This window comes from Monodon monoceros, unplaced genomic scaffold (assembly GCF_005190385.1).
Source record: "Monodon monoceros isolate NGI ecotype Baffin Bay Population unplaced genomic scaffold, NGI_Narwhal_1 Super_Scaffold_3, whole genome shotgun sequence".
NCBI lineage: Eukaryota > Metazoa > Chordata > Mammalia > Artiodactyla > Monodontidae > Monodon > Monodon monoceros.
Window position 1 is genome coordinate 51414936 of NW_021703780.1, and position 21143 is coordinate 51436078.

Genomic DNA, 21143 nt, shown 5'->3' on the forward strand with positions numbered 1-21143 from the left:
TCAGAAGAGCTGGAGTAGTCTTTCATTTTGCCCAGGCCCTTACTCCACAAGAAGACACCCCTGCGGAGCCAGCGCCTTCAGGGGCCTCTCCTGCCCCGCCTGCACCCCAACCCCACTCTCAGAACAACACAACTGCTGTTCTCACCACGCAGAACCCCTTATCGACTAAAGCTGGGAGCTCTGCCCCTCACCCAACCCAAATGACTTGATCACTCTCGAGGCTTTTGATGGGTTTGCACAACGAGGCTAACTTTCCTCAGGGCCTCGTGTGAAGATTAAGATGAGATGATGAATGCAAAGGGCACTGGGTGGGCATTCACTACAGGTGAGTTCACTTACCCTCCTGTTGCCCAGAGGACCTGCTCAGCCCAGTCACCCTCGACACTGCCTTCCTTTCAGCCTTGCCTCTCTCAGGCTCCCATCCAGCCCCCTACTTGGAAGCCACCTGGAGAAAGGTGATCAACGACATTGTGGACCCTGGAGCCAGGTTCTTGGACTGGCTTCAAATCTCAGCTCTCTCACTGGGACAAGCTTGATCTGGAACAAGTTATTTTGCTTCTTTGTGCCTCAGTTTCTTCATCTGTAAAAGGAGGACACTGACAGTACCTACCTCACAGGCTTGGAGTGAGGTTTAAGGTCCTGGACATTGTTGTTGCTGGATATGAACTCCAAATGTACAAAGGGGAACTCTAATTTTTTACTGTTTAATATAAGGGATAACCAAAGCAGAAACTGTTTTCTGAGCCACTGACACTGTGGAGTTGGGTGGTAGAGAGCAGGGGGACTCCTCCAGGTAAATGGCTGTCTCCTTCACTCTGGATACATCCAGTGTCTGGGGTGTAGTTGCTGTTCAGTAGATACTGGCATCCTGTGTTCTCATCCCATTCTTACCTGCCTCACCCAGGCCCTCATCCTTGGATGACAAGAGGTCTCTTCCCCACCCTTTCCTCCTCACCTCGGCCTGTGCCCTGTGACTGCCTGCAGCACAGCCCTGACTCCCACTGGGGGCCTCTTCATGGTAACTGCTCCCCTTTTCCTACTGAGCTTCTGTTGATCCCTCCCTTACACCCCATGTGTTATCCAAACTGGAATCTGCTGTCTCCCAAAAGTGGTCACCATTTCCCATCCCTAGGACTTTGCTTCAGTCTCCTCCACTCCCTAGAACTTCGTTCCAGTTTCAGTGTGTACACATCCTGCTGTCTCACACTAACTCCCAAGGAGATACCTGTTACAAACCAAGTCTTCATTCATTCCACATATGCTTACTGGAGGCGTGTTCCGGGTTGGTGAGCTTTTCACAGAGCCCTGTGGTAACCTGGCAGATCTTCAGGCTCAGTCTATGTTCTGTTCTTTGTCATCTGTTTCCTTCCCCTTCCTGGATTGTGAGTACTTTGAAGACAGGGCTGTGCATTATACAGTGTGTGGATTGTTCTAGATAAACAGTAAAGTCTGCAGAACAGAACTTTGGGTGCTTGCTTTCTAGGTCTGGCAGTGTCACAGGAACTACTTCTTTCAAGGTGGGATGGCTTATTAACATAATCCCAGGGTTCACGGGGCCTCAGCATCCTTGACCCTCTGAGCCTCATCAAGTGAGTTAAATACTGACCCAGGATGGGTGGGTTACTGGTGAAACTCAGCTGGCCCAGCCTAAAGTAACCAAACCTATACCTACACACAGCAAGCAGTTTACACACTCGGCTTCCCTTCCTCCCTGGGAAGAACCGGGCCGAAATGCAGGCCCTGGGGTGGGAGTGGGAGTGCCCGGGGGGGGGGGGGAGGCAGCGAAGTTCATTAGTCCCCTAATTTGGGGCAAAGGGGATCCGTGTGGTGACAAACAATCGTCCTGGAGGATTTAGGCGGATTTGGCCAAGTGTCCCTGTGGGCCCCAAGCCTCGTCCTAATCCCGTCCACATTTCTGGCTACTTAGGATCGCATTAAATGTCAAAGCCAGCGTTTAGGGAAATATCTACATTTCGTATGCATCGCCCTAGTCAAAAGAAAAGCTGGAGCGAACCTTCGAGCAATTGGCGCGAGAGCCGCTCTGTGTGGTCCGGAGGGTGAATGGGGAGAGGGGGGCGGCGCCCTCGCGGCCTCCCCGCCCAGGAATGCGGGCTTTTCACATGTAGAAAATGCTAACGCTTTGTTCCAGCCTCGGCCTCCCGGAGGTACCGAGGCGCCCGACCGGATTGTCACTGCTGCATTTGCATGTGGGCGCCCCGGTCCTGTCCCCACCCCCAACGCTCCCCTCCCCTCCCCCCAGCACGGCTTTCCTGGGGGCTTCTGAGACTGAGGGTGAGGGAAGGCCGCCTGTAAATGTCCTCTGCCATCACTGAGTCCCCGCTAAAGCCACAGGTAGCTATTCTGGAATTCTCTGAATGAATATCCTTTCCCCTGAGGCACCAGGCAGGTGAATTTTTTTACTCCAATTTCAAGATGTTATTTTACACTTTAAGTTATATGACACAATTTATTCCATCGAGGAAGATCAAGGGGTTGCATGAACCATCCTGCAGTCCCGTTTCACAGTAATGTTCTTGTGGCAAGAACCCTGCGTTTGATGTGACACTGCATGGGCTCCAAAGTAACCACTGTGCGTCTCATCCTCCGAGGGAGCAGCCGAGAGCCCTCAGGTGGCTGGGGGAGGGAAGAGTCCAAAGGGTTAAGCAGGGCCGGTGGTCCCGCGGGCGGGCCTCGGGGCCCAGAGCGCCACCTGCCGGTAGCAGTGTCGGCGCAGTGAACCAGCCCCCGAGGAGCTGAGACAGTGCCGACCCGGGGGACCCCTCGTCCCCGGCGAGACTCCACGTTTACCACCTCGTAAAGCCACCCCACCCGAGGGCGCCGCGCGTTAGCTCTGGCCTCCCAGGCTCTGGACACCCAGGGCCCCAGAGATGCAGGCAGAAAAACGAGATCTGGCTCAACATACTGTTTCCTCCGATCGCTACGGTGTTTCTTTAATTACATTCCTTTTCATTTTACTAATTTTCTTATATTTATTGTATTAGCTTTATTTATTTTTATTTTAGTTATTTCCTTTTATTTCGTTTTTATTTCGCTTATTCCACTTCGTTATTTTACTTATTTCATATTCATTTTGTTTTAGTACTTTTATTTCATTACTTAATTTCATTTATTTTGCTTTGTTTTTATATTCTCTATTATTTTATTTTATTCATTTTATCTCATTGATTCATTTCATTTGTTTTTATTTTCTCTTATTTTACTTTATTTGTGGTTGAAGGGAAAAGATGGATATCTTTTTCATCCTATTCTAAGGTTTATGTATTTTCCTGCCTCTGAGTTTTGAGAAATAGTGAAAATGAATACAATCTCAGCTAATTATTCAGGGTGTTTGCCTAATCTCCACAACTAAACTGGAAGCACCTGAAAGTCAGGGACAAGGTTTGATGTCATAATTGGACCAGGGAAATGTGTTCACCAAAAGCCATTAATAAATATTTCTCCAGTTGACACAATGTGAAACGCTCATTGCATGTCCAGTCAATCAGATATTTAAACTCCATCAAGGTACCTTCTCTGGATAGCTGCCTCTAGAGCTCCAAGCCAACATGAGGATGGGAGACAAGGACCCAAGAATTCGAAAAAACTTCATGGAGGAAGTGTCACTTCAGGTGGGCAGGTAGAGGGGGCAGGAGACAACTACAGGTGACTGGACCATAGGGGGCATGTTACAGATAAAACTAGGAAAGAAGTTCCTGTGGTGTTTTTTGTTTTCTTTTTTTTCCTGTCACACTGTGGTGGGTCTCAGCTGCTAGAGGGAGAGTGGTCTGTAATTTGAGGTAGGCATGGGGTCATTTGTCAGGGACGTCTCAGCTCTCAGACGCTATGGTTCTTTGGGTTCCATGGAGGCCATAGCGCTTGTGACCCACCCACCCCCAAAGACCCTGTGCATATGGTGTATGTAATTTCAGAGAAGGGGAGAATGAGTCACTATTTATTTGCTATTAATTGTCTGGAAAGCACTATGAATTGCATTTCTGAACTTTCACCTTATCATCCCTCAACCTTTTATTCTGAAAAAGATTAAATTTATGGAAAAGATAAAAAAGTGGTTCTGTGAACACCTTTATACCCTAGATCCACCAGTTAGCACTTTGCTAACATTTGCTTTACCTTTCTTCCTCTCTTACTCTCTCTCCCCTACACACACTACACACACATACACCTCTCCCCTAGCTCTCTCTCTGTCTCCCTTTCTCTCTATTTTTCAAATGAACTTTTGAGAGTAAACTGCAGACATGATGATACTTCACCACTGAATACTTAAGCCTGTATCTCTAAGAAGAGGGCCATTCTCTGCAAAACCATAATAATTTTATTATAATAATTGTCTTTAATAAGACACAGTACATATTTCAATTTTCTCAGTTGTCCTCAAAACGCCCTTTGTTGCTGTTTTTCCACGTCAGGATCCTGCATTTCATTTGTTTGTCCTAAGTCCTCCTTAATTCAGAACATTCCCCCAACCTTTATGGTCACTCATGACATTGATGGCTTTGAGGGTTCCAGGCCATGCATGGTCTTGGAGAAGATTCCTCCATCTGGATTTATCTGATTATTTGTTGATGACTACATGCATCTTTATGAGGAGGGGGCCCATTGCTTCCGTTCCTGACACCTCCTCCCCCCAGCTGAAGGACGTCTCAGAAGCCTAGACCCTGGTTTCTTAATGTTCTGCTCTTGCTACCCTGTCTGTTGAGATTCCAATACCCCTACTCTTACACCACGCCCAAAACAACCCAAAAAGGAAAGCACCAAGTCATCCAAGTTTCCCTTTCTAAAAATGGCACTCTTCCTGGATTGAGAAACTCAACTTTGTATTGCTGTTTAATGATTGTGGCTTTCATTAGCACTGAGCACTGGAAAGGGAAGGATCTGGGAGGTATGGGAAGTGGTTGCAGACCCAGAGCCGTGGCCAAGACGCTGGTTGGAGGAAACCTACTAGAATCAGAAGAAGTACCATGGTGGTAAGAAGGGGTTGGCCCGGCTTCCCACAATGGTTAAGAATCCGCCTGCCAGTGCAGGGGACACAGGTTCGAGCCCTGGTCCGGGAAGATCCCACATGCCACGGAGCAACTAAGCCCGTGACCCACAACTACTGAGCCTGTGCTCTAGAGCCTGTGCTCTGCAACAAGAAGCCACTGCAATGAGAAGCCTGCACACCACGACGAAGGGTAGCCCCTGCTCACCGCAACTAGAGAAAGCCCGCATGCAGCAACAAAGACCCAACGCGGCCAAAAATAATAAATAAACAAACAAATAAATAAGTTGAAAAGAGAAAAAAAACAAAGGGGTTGGCCATGGCTATTCATGCCTGACCCGCATATGGTGAAACACAGGGTGGACAGCAGTCCTGAGTTGGGGGTTAATCCATCTGCAGGTGGGAACAGGTCTTTGGGGACCTCCACTCACATAAGGCTTTTAGAACTGGCATGGGTGGGAGGGGCAGAAAGAAAGACGCCTCCTTTCAGCCCTTGGACCTCGTGGCTCCCGTTGCCACAGTCAGTAGTAGGGCCAAGGGGCCTGCGTGGACAAGAAAAAACAAACAAACAAACACAAATTCCAGTCTTGTACCAGCTTACTATTAGTAACAAAGTTTATTTACCTAATTAAATCCAATCTAATCTTAATCGCTCCTGACAACTTACAAAATTCTTTTCTCAAAGTTCCCCTTTTTCACAAACGTTTTATCACGTTTTGTATCTGTATGATTTATCCCTTATTTTTCCCGCATCCAGAAACAAACAGCTCTAGGACAAAATTATTATCATCATTTTTCCTCAACAAAAATATCTCCATTCTTTATACCTTCCCTCGCCGACGACATATATCCTACTTGCTTTACACACTGAAATGCTTCCCTTATCATTTTTAGTAGCTTTAATTACATATTACAATTTTTAACCCTTAAAAGCCTTAACAAAACCAAGAAACAAGTAATTGAACTATTATACCAGCATTTACTGACTGGCAAACTTATGAATATATTCTATAACCTCTAAAAACTCACATTTTTCTCGTATCATAATTTCTCTTTAATGTGGTACAAGATACATATTTAATAAACCCAAACATCTTTTGAAATTCTACTAATTAACCCAAGGCCGAAGTATCAGTCAAAGTGGGCTTTGTTTATATTTTAAGGACATGATGAGAGTTAACTTCAAGCTTTCTCCTAGGCATATTTTTGTTCTCTCAGGGTCAGAATTCTGAAAACAGTATTTTATCAAACTAGCTCTAAGTGTACTTCCCAACACAAACGGTCCTCAACGTCCGACACACATCAGAACCAACTGGCAAAATGCCCAAATAGCACTTCGTGCTCAAAAGAGAAGTTTGCCGGGTGCGCACCACTGGACTTACTTGGTCTTGGAGTTCGTCAGCTCGTTCGGAGGCATCTTTCCGTTTCACCAAGGAAAAGCGTACATTGGCAGCCAGTGCCAAGCAGGGGAGAAACAGGGAGGAGCCCCGAAACAAATGGTTTGGGCAGCCGCTAGGGATGTCCCCGCCAAACCCCTTTCAGGGCAGGGCCAGTGAGCCACGACCAGGAGGCTCCTCGCAGCCATCCCAACGCGTCTTCATGGCGGCCGCCCTGCTCAGGAAAACGCGGGAGCCAGATATCGCGAGAGCCCAGCCTCACGCTGGGAACCAAAATCTGTTAGCAAGCGTAGGTCCAGCTGCCCGCTGCTCAAAAGCAAATAGACAAGGCTGGTGGAAAGGAAAGCTTGCTTTTATTTTGGAGGCCGGAAACCTAGGCGGATAGGCGGACGCCTGTCCAAAGGCCACTCCCCCCCCACTGACAATCAGTGGGCAAGAGCTTTTATAGAGTGAGGGAGGGGGCTACATGCAGAAACAGCACAGTCAGTTCTGACCATCATCTTGAAATTGGTCATCGGTGGTCTGAACACCATCATCTTTTTTTTTTTTTTAATTTTATTTATTTTTAATACAGCAGGTTCTTATTAGTTATCTGTTTTATATATATTAGTGTATATATGTCAATCCCAATCTCCCAATTCATCCCACCACAACCACCACCACCCCACCACCACCACTCTCCCCCCTTGGTATCCATACATTTGTTCTCTACACCTGTGTCTCTATTTCTGCCCTGCAAACTGGTTCATCTGTACCATTTTTCTAGGTTCCACATATATGCGTTAATATACGATATTTGTTTTTCTCTTTCTGACTTACTTCACTCTGTATGACAGTCTCTAGATCCATCCATGTCTCTACAAATGACCCAGTTTCATTCCTTTTTATGGCTGAGTAATACTCCATTGTATATATGTACCACATCTTTATCCATTCACCTGTTGATGGGCATTTAGGTTGCTTCCACGACCTGGCTATTGTAAATAGTGCTGCAATGAACATTGGGGTGCATGTGTCTTTTTGAATTATGGTTTTCTCAGGGTATATGCCCAGTAGTGGGATTGCTGGGTCACATGTTAATTCTATTTTTAGTTTTTTAAGGAACCTCCATACTGTTCTCCATAGTGGCTGTATCAATATACATTCCCACCAACAGTGCAAGAGGGTTCCCTTTTCTCCACACCCTCTCCAGCATTTATTGTTTGTAGATTTTCTGATGATGGCCACTCTGATGGGTGTGAGGTGATACCTCATTGCAGTTTTGATTTGCATTTCTCTAATAATTAGTGATGTTGAGCAGCTTTTCATGTGCTTCTTGGCCATCTGTATGTCTTCTTTGGAGAAATGTCTATTTAAGTCTTCTGCCCATTTTTGGATTGGGTTGTTTGTTTTTTTAATATTGAGCTGCATGAGCTGTTTACATATTTTGGAGATTAATCCTTTGTCTGTTGATTCGTTTGCAAATATTTTCTCCCATTCTGAGGGTTGTCTTTTCATCTTGTTTATGGTTTCCTTTGCTGTGCAGAAGCTTTTAAGTTTAATTAGGTCCCATTTGTTTATTTTTGTTTTTATTTTAATTATTCTAGGAGGTGGGTCAAAAAAGATCTTGCTGTGATTTATGTCAAAGAGTGTTCTGCCTATGTTTTCCTCTAAGAGTTTTATAGTATCTGGTCTTATATTTAGGTCGTTAATCCATTTTGAGTTTATTTTTGTGTATGGTGTTAGGGAGTGTTCTAATTTCGTTCTTTTACATGTAGCTGTCCAGTTCTCCCAGCACCACTTATTAAAGAGACTGTCTTTTCTCCATTGTATATCCTTGCCTCCTTTGTCATAGATTAGTTGACCATAGGTGCGTTGACCACCATCATCTTGATTGTTTTAAGTACAGTTAATTTTCAGCTCCAGGTTCTGTTTGTTGCCATTTCCTTGAGGCCAGTTCTTGGAATTGTGGCAGCTTATGTCATGGCTACAGTCTGGTCATCATGTAGTTAGCTTCTTCCACCTGGTGGGGGTTTCAGTATCTATAAGGCAGCTATAGATAATATTCTGAGCCGTATCTTATAGATATGGCTCAGAATATTATCTATAGCCCCTTGAGAAGGAACTAAAGGTCCTTGACTCTGCTTAATGACTAATCTTATTATTTAGACTTGCTGGACTATTTTCCTTTGTTTCTGCATTTTCTCACTTCTCAGATTAAACTTATTCTTTGGCTAAAGTTTTTCCATAGACAAAAGGCAGGCTGGGGAATTCCCTGGCAGTCCAGTGGTTAGGACTCCATGCTTCCAATGCAGGGGGCGCAGTTTCAGTCACTGGTCGGGGAACTAAGATCCCACACGCTGTGCAGTGCAGCCAAAAAAAAAAAAAAAGGCAGCCTGAGGACATGGGGGGCAAAGATCATAGGGTCCTGCTCTGGTTTAGGACCGTGCTTTCAGGGAAAGGGCCTCACCTGGCTGCCCCTTGCTTGGAGCCTCTGACTTTTCCAGGCCTTCTCTCTCAGAGAAGGAAATAGGTGTTTTCTTCCTTTCTGGCCTTTCCCAAGAACAGTGTGAAAATCCCTGAAAAACCCAACAGTGGCTAGGAATTCCCTGGTGGTCCAGTAGTTAGGACTCAGTGCTTTCACTGCTGTTTCCCGGGTTGGATCCCTGGTCAGGGACCTAAGATCCCACAAGCTGCATGGCATGGCAAAAAACAAAAACAGGGCTTCCCTGGTGGCGCAGTGGTTGAGAGTACGCCTGCTGATGCAGGGGACATGGGTTTGTGCCCCGATGCGGGAAGATCCCACATGCCGCGGAGCGACTGGGCCCGTGAGCCATGGCCGCTGAGCCTGTGTGTCCAGAGCCTGTGCTCCGCAACGGGAGAAGCCGCAACAGTGAAAGGCCCGCGTACCAAAAAAAAATAAAAAAAATAAAAAATAAAACAAATACAGAAAGAATAGAGTGGCTTTGTGGATCAGGAATCTGAGGTCACTAGCAGCCCCTCATTTGGCCTCAGTCAGCCCCTCAGAGGCCATAGAAGCAGAGTGGCTGTTGGCTAGCCTGGTACTTCTGTGATAATTGTCCTCTCCACTTGATGTCACAATGTTTTATAGAACTCTGAATATGGGTTGTCTTACCCATCTGTCTCTCTGTCTATTCATCTATCTATGTATCTATCTATCTTTAACTCAAGTCCAGACCAGGCTGATGAGGAAAATAATAGGCAGGATTCTTCTGGGAGGAAATAACAAGCTTTGGTCCCTCATCCATGGATTCATGCAGTAAAATTCATACAGCAAACGGGTTCAAGTCCTCTGGAAACTGGCTTAAGCCAGAAACAACTATGGACGGTTGGGATTGAGGCCAGAATTCTGGAGAGAAAGTCTAGACTTTTCTTGTTATGGTCTTTTGTATTTTGGGAATTTCAACTATGTTTAGTTGTTTAAAAAAATTTTTAAAGGAAACAAGGGGACTAATAAGAGGAGCCCCGGGGCTTCCCTGGTGGTGCAGTGGTTGGGAGTCTGCCTGCTGATGCAGGGGACACGGGTTCGTACCCCGGTCTGGGAGGATCCCACATACCGCGGAGCGGCTGGGCCCGTGAGCCATGGCCGCTGAGCCTCCGGAGCCTGTGCTCCGCAATGGGAGAGGCTGCAACAGTGAGAGGCCTGCGTACCAAAAAAAAAAAAAAAAAAAAGAGGAGCCCCCCCTGCTGCCCATTGAAGGCGGGAGCCTTAAATATGAGAGGCAACCAGATGGAGCCCAGAAAGCCCTGGTGGTTGGCTTCCCTTCGTAGGCCATCCAGGTTTTCCTTAGCTGAGAAGGAAAAGGGAATTTCATTTTCTTTGCCTTTCCTTTTTTTTTTCTTGGCCGCACTGCACAGCATAAAGGATCTTGTTTCCCCAACCAGGGATCCAATCCATGCCCCCCCAGCTGTGGAAGCACAGAGTCCTAACCACTGGACCGCCCGGGAATTCTTAAGGGATTTCTTCATTATGATCCAAAATAGAGATGAGTTTAGGGAGCTGCATGGCTGGACTTTCTCACCTTCAGAATCCCACTCTGCTCAAGAAAGGTCTTAATTAGGTTGAGCGGCCCTAACTTGACCTGCAGAGCCTGTGTCGCCCTTTTTAGAGGGTGATCCTACTGAATTAAAATTCAATTAATCCAACTTTAAGGGCAAGAAGGACGATTTGTGAAAAATCATTAAACAGCACATAAAACCCTTTGAGGAAGGGGGAATACAAGTACAGCCTGGCTTTTGTTAAGATACTTTGGGGCCAATGAGTTAACTTTTTTGAGGAATTTTAACAAGATAGCGGTCAAAGTGGAATTTGTTCATGTCGTTTATTTAAGGTTTTACAAGGCCCTGCAAAGAGTCCTCCCCTGAGTCTGGACAAGAAGAGGGTTTGGTAACAATGTGGTGAGAGGTGAAATTTTAGGGGGCATTTTGAAACCTGTGAGGAAACCAAACAACTGGCCTGAATGCTTCAAAAATGTCAGGTCCTAGGAATACCTGGCAGTCCATTGGTTAGGACTCCAGGTTTCCATTGCAGGGGGTATGGGTTCGATCCCTGGTCTGGGAACTAAGATCCCCCATGCTGCACGGCGTGGCCAAAAAAAAAGAAAAAGAAAAAAGTCAGGTCCCAAAAAACAAAGGAGGGCTAGGGGTCTGCCCTGATTAAAGAGGATTGGAGAGACAGGACCATGGACGGCGGCCTGTGATCCCAGACTGGGTCCTGGGAAGGGAAAAACAAATGTGCCTGCAAAGGACATAATTGAGACAACTGGTGAAATGTGAATACAGTCTGTGGATTAGATAGTAGTCTTGTAGCAATGCTAAACTTCCTGATTTAGATACTGTACTTTGGTTACATAAGATAATGTTTGTATTCTTAGGAAAGGCACAGGAAGTGATTAGGAATAGAGAAGGGCATTGTACCCCCTCCCAAATGGTTCAGAAAAACAATTTTTAATCTATATACGTATTTTATTTAATAGATATCTGGGGCTTCCCTGGTGGCGCAGTGGTTGAGAGTCCGCCTGCCGATGCAGGGGACATGGGTTCATGCCCCGGTCTGGGAAGGTTCCCACATGCCACGGAGCGGCTGGGCCTGTGAGCCATGGCCGCTGAGCCTGTGCGTCCGGAGCCTGTGCTCCGCAGCGGGAGAGGCCACAGTAGTGAGAGGCCCGTGTACCGCAAAAAAAAAAAAAGCTAAGAAAGAAAGGAAGGAAGGAAAAAGGAAGGGAGAGAGGAAAAGAAGGAAGGAAGGAAGAAAAGGTGTGGTACTAAGGGAAATAGACAAAATGTTCATGTCTGATGGCAACATTTATTGGTTTCCTCCTGCCTGAAAAAAGCCCTAAAATAGGTACCAACAGACTGCACAAGAAATAGGAACCTCCTAAGAGAGGCTTGTAACTAGACTGGGAAGACTGAAGGCATTTGTCTACAATCACTGAAAATCCATGGTCATCCATGCGTCCAGAGCCAGCATTTAACCAAGAGTCCCTGAGGGCCACCGGTGCCCAGACCAGAGCTGATGACTTAGCCTCGCCTCCAAGGAGCTAGCAGTTGTATATGGGAGACAGACATGTAAAATGACTGCAGTGTGGTTTGCCAGGAACCGGGACAGCAGCAGGAATGTGGGAGTTTGCTTCTCTTCTCGGTCTGGGGAGGAAACCAGCCAGAAATTACTTACTCCCCAGGTGGGACACTTGAAGTAGGTTTTGAAGACTGAGTAAGAATTTTTCAGTAAAGGGAAATTGTGAGAAATGGTAGAGGGGCCATTCTGCTGAGCGCAGAGGTGGGAGACAGGATGCAATACTAAGCGATTTGTCAGCAAGTGATTTTTTATTGAGCCAAGGCCACAGGCTGGAGGCTGGACAGGTGAGTCACTGGTGACAGGCTTAGAGGAGGCCACGGGTTCTGAGCTGGGGTTGGAGCAGGGATTGCCTCGGATATGCAGAAACCGCATTTTGCACACAGATGGAGGGAATGTCTGGTACAAAAGTGCAGAGGTCAGGAATGAGCAAATCCCAAGGTGAAGGTCTGGTAAACACCTTGGAGCCTGGGAGTCTGCCCCAGGTGGGGCTGGGCAAGGTGTTTGCCGCTCACCGGAGCCTGCACACTTGCACTTGAGTCCTCAGCCTAGAGTGCCACTGTCAGGGGCAACCCAGCAAAACAGAAATGACTTTACATATTTATAACAGAGGGAATTGAATGGAGAGTTTTGATTGGACAGGTGATAGAACCCAGAGGTCAGCTAGAGCAAGAAGCTGCTACCACACCTCGGCTGGGTGGAGGATCAAAGGAGGGGATGGAGTTTTCAGAACCCAGGAGTCCCCTGCTGGAAGCTGAAATCACATCAGGCCTGGAGATGGAGCGAGGAAGAGATGCAATCATGGCTGGAGACTGGAGTTGCCACCCAAGGCAGAGAGCGTGATGGGGAGAAACCCCTGGCCTTTCCCTTCTTCCAGTTCTCTAATCAGCTGCCAGCCTCCTATTGGCCAAACCCAGCCAGAAGCCAGCTGACTCAGGAGCCTGGGGAGTAGGGCTGCAAGGATCAGGCCCTCTGAGGCTCAGAACGGAGCTGGGAAGGGCAGGGAACAGATCTGAGGGCGCACAGGTCCCAAAGCAGCCCGGCCAGGACTTCTCCAGGAATTGTTTTCTGTCCTCCACGTAAGTTGCACATTTTTAGTGCCATGATCAGCTTAAACTCATTCAATCCCCCAGCATTCTGTAGCTCAAGAAATGGTTTCACCATGTATCCAACTGCCCAGGCCAAAAATTTTGGAATCATCCCCAATCCCACCTCTTGATTTTTATCATTCTCTCATCCAAGCCATCAGCACATCTTACTGGCTCTACTTTCAAAATACAGTGTATTTCATTAATTTGAATAGGCACATTTTTTCATATGGTAATAATGGTATATGCTCCAGTTATCCACTGCTCCTTTACAAATGATTTCAAAATGTAGTTATGTAAACAACGACCATTTTACTATGCTCACAGATTACATAGGTCTGGAATTCAGACAAGGTTGTTTGTGTCAGCTTCACGATGTCTGAAATCTCAGCTGGGAAGACCTGAATGACTGGGGTGACTCTAAGGGTTTGAGGGTAGAATCATCTAGAGATGACTTCACACACGTGTCTGGTTCCTTGGCTGGGATGATATGAATAGTTGGAGCTCTCTGGATTTCTATCTATCTATCCATCCATCTATCTATCATCTACCATCTGTCTACCTATCTGTCTGTCTCTCCATCCATCATTATAAATGTTCAGGACCTCTCCACATGGCCCCTCTATTACAGCAGCTCAGGGTTTCCGGGGTGAGTGTCCCACTGAGCAAGGTCTTGTCACAATATTGTGTTAGTTTCAGGTGTACAGCAAAGGAATTCAGTCATATATATATATATATATACATACATATTCTTTTTATATATTCTTTTTCAGATTCATTTCCATTATAGGTTATTACAAGATATTGAATATAAATTTACTAGCATCTATTTTTATCCCAATTTTATAGAAAAGGAAAACAAGGCCTAGAGAAAGACTTTTTAGATACAATAACAAAAGCACAATCCCTAGAAGAATAAACTGACATGGCTATAGCTTCTTCAGCATTCTACTACTAAATTCAAGCACTGGTCCTTGGGTGTCTGACCTCGACGTTCTAGTTTACACAGTGTCTTTAGAGAATTCTGTGCACTGGCCACTGTGATGCAACCATTGGGCCAGGAATGCTCTGAGTTTACTAGTAGTGATTCTGCCAAAGTTGATGCTGTAACATGAATATGTAAATGTCAAAAAATTAGCAAAAGTCTTAGTCTACATATCGCAGACAGTTTTGTCAGCATATTTTGTAGCCTTGAACTCCTCAGTGGCAAGTTTCTTCTGATGTGTTCTAATTCCAGTGTTTTAACCCTTTGCATCTTTAATGTTAAGACTTGTCTGCTAGAGGGCTTTATTCTTTAAAACTCCTTTTGTTTTCTGCAGAACTATCTGTGGTTTACAAAACAGATACTTCTTCCGCTTTAATATTTGATAGCTTACATCTAAAGGGAATTTTCAGGCTTCCCTGGTGGCGCAGTGGTTGAGAGTCCGCCTGCCGATGCAGGGGACACGGGTTCATGCCCTGGTTTGGGAAGATCCCACATGCCGCAGAGCGGCTGGGCCCATGAGCCATGGCCACTGGTCCTGCGTGTCCGGAGCCTGTGCTCCACAACAGGAGAGGCCACAACAGTAAGAGGCCCACGTAGCGCAAAAAAAAAATAGAATCCGCCTGCCAGTGCAGGGGACATGGGTTCAAGCCCTGGTCCGGGAAGATCTCACATGCTGTGGAGCAACTAAGCCTGTGCGCCACAACTACTGAGCCTGAGCTCTAGAGCCCGTGAGCCACAACTACTGAACCCACAAGCCACAGCTACTGAAGCCTGCGCACCTAGAGCCCATGCTCCGCAACAAGAGAAGCCATGACAATGAGAAGCCCGCGCACCACAACGAAGAGTAGCCCCCACACGCCGCAACTAAAAGAAAGCCCATGCACAGCAACAAAGACGCAACACAGCCAAAAATAAATAAATAAATAATTTTATTTTTAAAAAAATAAATAAATAAAATAAGCTGTGTCTTAATGTATGTGATGAACACATGAAACTAATCCATGAGGTCCCATTTTTTGCTCTGTATGTCAAACATGCTAGTTCTTTGGTGCATGTGTAAGATTTAATGGTTCCATTGTGTTACTTGACCGTGACATTTTGGAGAAAAATTCCCAGCTGTAATGTTGTGGATGGTAGTTCTCACCGGATGCTAGACTTTTCAGAACCACTCTTCTTTTAATAAATTTTGCTGTGAAAACTGTTAAAAAAACAATAAATTGATAAACTGAACTTCATCAAAATATAAAATTCATTCAAAAGGAAATGAAAACACAGGCTACAGACTGAGAGAAAAATCTTCGCAAAGCATGTATCTGAAAAAGGACTCATATCCAAAATATATAAAGAACTCTCAAATAGTAAGACAGCAAACAACACAATTTAAAAAAGACAAAATCTATGAACAGACACTGCACCAGGGACTTCCCTGGTGGTCCAGTGGTTAAGAATCCTCCTTCCAATGCAAGGGATACAAGTTCGATCCCTGGTCAGGGAAATAAGATCCCACACGCCGCAGGGTAACTAAGCCCAGGCACTCTGGAGCCCACGTGTCACAACTAGAGAGAAGCCCGTGCGCTGCAAGAAAGACCCCGCCTGCTGCAACCAAGACCCGATGCAGCCAAATAAAAAAATAAATAAATATTTTTTAAAAAGACACTACATCAAAGAAGATCTATGATTTGTAAATAAACACATGAAAAGAAGGTTAGACATCAGAGAAATGAAAATTAAAACCACGATGAGAGGGCTTCCCTGGTGGTGCAGTGGTTGAGAGTCCGCCTGCCGATGCAGGGGACACGGGTTCGTGTCCCGGTCCGGGAAGATCCCACATGCCGCGGAGCGGCTAGGCCCGTGAGCCATGACCGCTGAGCCTGCGCGTCCAGAGCCTGTGCTCCGCAACGGGAGAGGCCACAACAGTGAGAGGCCCGCGTACCGCAAAACAAACAAACAAACAAACCACAATGAGATACCACCATGCACCTATAAGAATGGCTAAAATTAAATAAAAAAACATAACTGACTATACAAAGTTTGGTGAGGATGTAGACAAAACTGAACTCTCATACACTGCTAGTAGGAATGTAAAATGGTACAACCACTATTTAAAACCACACCTGCCATGTGATCCAGCCATTTCATGAATAGGTATTTTTCCAAGAGAAAAGATATACGTGTCCAAAGAAAGATTTGTACATGAATGGTCAGAGCAACCTTATTTTTCTTTTTTTAAATCTTTATTGAATTTGTTACAATATTGCTTCTGTTTTATGTTTTGGCTTTTCGGCTGCAAGGCATGTGGAATCTTAGCTCCCCGACCAGGGATCAAACCTGCACCCGCTACATTGGAAGGCAAAGTCTTAACCACTAGACAGCCAGGGAAGTTCCAGAGCAACCTTATTTGTAATAGCCAAAACTTGAAAACAAACCCAAATGACCCGTCAACCCAAATGATCCCTCAAACAGGTAAATCAGCAAATTGCATATATCCATACCATGGAATACTACTCAGCAATATGAAGAAAGGAATTACTGCTCTACGCAACACCATGGATTAATCACAAAGTAATTATGCTGAGTGAAAGAAGCCAGAGCCCCACCACCCGAAAAAAAGTACATATTGTACAAAAGAATACGTATTATATGGTTCCATTTATGCAAAACTCTAGAAAATGAAAACTGATCTATAGTGACAGAAAGCAATGGGAGGTTGCCTGGGGAGAGGTTACATGGAGGGTTTATCAAGGGGTCCAGGAAAACTTTTGGGGGTGAGATGTATTCATTTCCTTGGTGTGGTGATATCCATATATCCAAACTTATCAAACTGTATACTTTATTATTTATTTTTATTTATTTTTGGCTGCACTGGATCTTCGTTGCTGCGCGTGGGCTTTCTCTAGTTGCGGTGAGCGGGGGCTACTCTTCATTGTGGTGCGCAGGCTTCTCGTTGCGATGGCTTCTCTTGTTGCGGAGCAGGGGCTCTAGGTGTGTGGGCTTCAGTAGTTGCGGCACGTGGGCTCAGTAGTTGTGGATCACGGGCTCTAGAGCACAGCTCAGTAGTTGTGGTGCGTGGGCTTTGTTGCTCCGTGGCATGTGGGATCTTCCCGGACCAGAGCTCGAACCCGTGTCCCCTGCATTGGCAGGTGGATTCTTAACCACTGAACCACCAGGGAAGTCCTCAAACTGTATACTTTAAATGTGTGTAGTTTATTTATTATATGTCAATTGTACCTCAATAAAACTGTCTTATTTATTTTGGCTGCATTGGGTCTTCATTGCTGCACGCGGGCTTTCTCTAGTTGCAGTGAGTGGGGGCTACTCTTTGTTGTGGTGCGCAGGCTTCTCATTGTGGTGGCTCTTCTTGTGGAGCACAGGCTCTCGGTGCGCGGGCTTCAGTTGTTGCAGAACATGGGCTCAGTAGTTGTGGCATGCGGGCACTACAGCACGCAGGCTTCAGTAGCTGTGGTGCATGGGCTCAGTAGTTGTGGCGCATGGGCCTAGTTGCTCCATGCCATGTGGGATCTTCCCAGACCAGGGATCGAACCGTGTCTCCTGCATTGGCAGGCGGATTCTTAACCACTTTAACCACTGTGCCACCAGGGAAGTCCAAAGCTGTTTTATTTTATTTTTAATTTTTTTGCCGTGGGGCTTGTGTGATCTTAGTTCCCCGACAGGGATCGAAGCCAGGCCCTCGGCAGTGTAAGTGCAGAGTGCTAACCACCGTATTGCCAGGGAATTCCCTAAAGCTGTTATGAAAGAAAGGAAGGAGAGAAGTAAGGGAGGGAGAGAGGGAAGGGGAGAGAGAGAGAGAGAGAGAGAGAGAGAGAGAGAAGAAACTTAGGGATGTTAATCTGGCAGAAAATATGGGGCAGGTGGGGGTGGAGTGTCCCAATTATCTACTGCTGTGTAACAAATGACCCCAAAATTTAGTGGCTTATAACAACAAGCATTTTATTATATTTCACAATTTTGTGGGTCAGGAATTTAGACTGGCTCAGTTGAGTGAAGCCTTGTGGAACCAACTGGGTTATATTCAGGCTGGGATTGTCTAGGGGATCCAAGGTGGCTTCACCCACATGCCTGGTACCTTGATGGGGATGGCTGGGAGGCTGGGCTAAAATGGGCCCCTTTCCCTTTCCATGTAGACTCAGGACCCCCCCACGGGGTCTCTCCAGAAGGAATGAGAAGCTGGTCAGGCTTAACGGTATGTACTGATTTATGTATCTTTTGATTTTCTGCTATATTTATTAAAAAAACAACTTTTATAGTTTTTTTGCCCTTTATTATGAAAGATACACATTTCACTTTAGAAAATGTAGGCTGAGGGACTTCCCTGGCAGTCCAGAGGTTAAGACTCTGCACTTCCAATGCAGGGAGCACAGGTTCAATCCCTGGTAGGGGAACTAAGATCCCACATGCCACATGGTGAGGCCAAAAAAAAAATAAAATGTAGGCTGAGAGCTTAGCTTTAACGTGGCAGGCCACAGGCAGCCACTACGAGGTCTTGAGCTGTGAGTGACAGGAGATGAGACCACAACTCTCTATTATGGAGGGGAAAGAGGACATGATTGGTTGCCTGAAATGCTGAGGTCCAGGGGAGGGTAGTGTTTAGGCAATGACAAATTTAAGGGGTAGGCAGGCAGTAAACCACTCTGCTGAATAACCATAACGAAAACAAAAAGCTAATATTTAACTGTGTGCTTGAGCACTTACACGTGATCGGTACTATATTAAGCCCTGTACATTTAGTAGCTCATTTAACCCTGATGGGCTAGGTACTTGCACCAGTCCCCTGCTATACGCATGAGAAATCGGAGGCACAGAGAGGTTAAGTAACTTGCCCAAGGTCACACAGTTAAGAGTGTTGAGCTGGGATATAAGCCTGGTTGAGCTCTGAACTAATTTAACTAACCAAGCTGGATGTTGACTTTTACCACTCCTATGTGCAATTCAAGCTTCTTTACTATAGTCTCTGAAGTTCTAGGTGACTAGAGCTTATATGATATCCTCTTACTTGTTGCTATTCTGAACTCTGGGTTGTTGAAAGCAGCTGACACACTTCTCATAATGACCCCAAGGCCGGAGTCAGGGCAGAGTTAAGAGTTGGCCTGGTGTGTCGAATGCCATTCCCCTTCAGCTGGCAGAATGCAGACAAAGATTCACGGGTAGTCTATTCGGCTGATACCCCCACCCCCACCCCCGGCCCTAACCCCCACTGGTTTAAAAGAGTTATTGTGATGTAATGTTTGTTTAATGTTTAAAAGGAATACTCTGGTGATTTATGTATTTAAAAATTATGTGAAAGCAGCAGGGGCCAGTGTCATCTTTGAAAACAAAATATGGTTTTGGATGAATTCGAGAAAGACTGCAAATTCACTGCCTACATCATTTTAGGGCTGGTTTCTTTTAATAAGTAGTTACTGATTAAAATACAAATGATTTATTTTCAGGATTAGGAAAGATATATACATACTCTCTTTCTAATGTTAGGGAAAACTGGACGGCTGCTTGCTCCTCCCTTTGCTAAAAAAGGGTGTTTATTATCTAGGATGGCAGTGAAAAATTTAATACTAGTTTACAGCAGGGGACTGTCTTTGACCTTTCATCTGGATATACGGCTCCTGTTCCTCTCATGGATAAGCTATAGTCTTATTAAAATCTCATCCTAATTTGTTCTTTATCACTATACCATATTTTAAAAAATCATAACTGTATTTCTATACAATTGGGATTAAATTAGTTGCTTTAAAAATTTCCCTCTTTCCCACCTATGGTAAATTAAGTCTTAATGGAAATTAGAAAAGTGCTAATTTAACAATTTACACTGCAGCCCTGTTTCCTGGCAATGTCCTGTCAATTCAAGAAAGGAAGGGGAAGCTACTTCATGAATAGAAATCAAGACCTTTTTTTCTCCTCCTCTTTCTTTTTTTCTTTTCTTTTTGGCTTATTCTGAGCAATTGTCCCCAGGAAACTAACCCACCAACTGCTGTCGAGTTTGATTCCTCTTTCTGGAGTTACAGCCTTCCTGCTCCTCCACAATGTCTCAGCTGACTTTCCATCTCTGCCATCCACTTGCAAGATATTTAGAGTCATAGGACCAGGAGGACTGCTAATTCTCCCCTCCCCCTCTCTGGTCATCTTTTTTAAACCTTTTAGATGCTGGTGGGTGGGGCCAACCATGAGGGAGACAGCAGGTCTGGCCCATCCCTTTTCTGACCCTCTGGGGCCATCTTCCTTCTGGCAATTCTCTTCCCCCATCTGTTTTCCTCTTGTTTTTGTTTAAAAAAAAAAAAAAAAAGAAAGAAAGAAAGAAAAGGAAAGAAATTAAAAACAATCAAAGAAAGGAAAAGAAACAAAACCAAAGAATACATACAACACCTCTGCTGAAGCAAGGCCGGCACGGTACAAAATTCTGTAGGAAAATTCATGTGTGAGCATGTACCTGTTTACACGCTGGTCTCAAACTATGGAAGAAACACAAACACATATTGGCAATAGATAGTTGTGTGAAAAGCTCCTAATACTTATTTATTTAAATTTTAATTTTATATTGGAGTACAGTTGACGTACAATGTTGTGTTAGTTCTAATATTTAAAGTATAAAGTGTTTACTTCTCTTTCATTGGTCAAAGAAGGAAATCTGTTCTTTTCCCCCCCGGTTTTATTGAGATACAATTGCCATGTTCTGGGTTTATTTGATAATAATTTTTGCACTCCTCACACATTTCGGTGAATGTTCACTGAGCTTAGATTTGCTCCAGGTGCTGAGGAGAGCCCTCCTGACAGCAGCTGAGGACTTTGGCTGCTAGCTTGTCCTAGAATTCTTCCCATCTCAGGACAGCACCGGGCCCCACAATGGCTTTCTCCCTTTAGGGTGGTGTTTCTGCAGCCTGGGGCCTTCAGCATGTTTGTCCAGCAGGTTGATCTAAGGCTTCTTTCCCGGTTGATATTTCCCCCAGAAACCTCCCTGAATTCTGGTGAGCAGATTCAGAGAAGGAGCTGGAATTGTGTATAAAGTGTTTTTTTCTTTTTTATTTCACTTTTATGATACAGGCATGATTATTAGGTTGGACACCAAATTATTTTTTTTCAATTTAAGTAT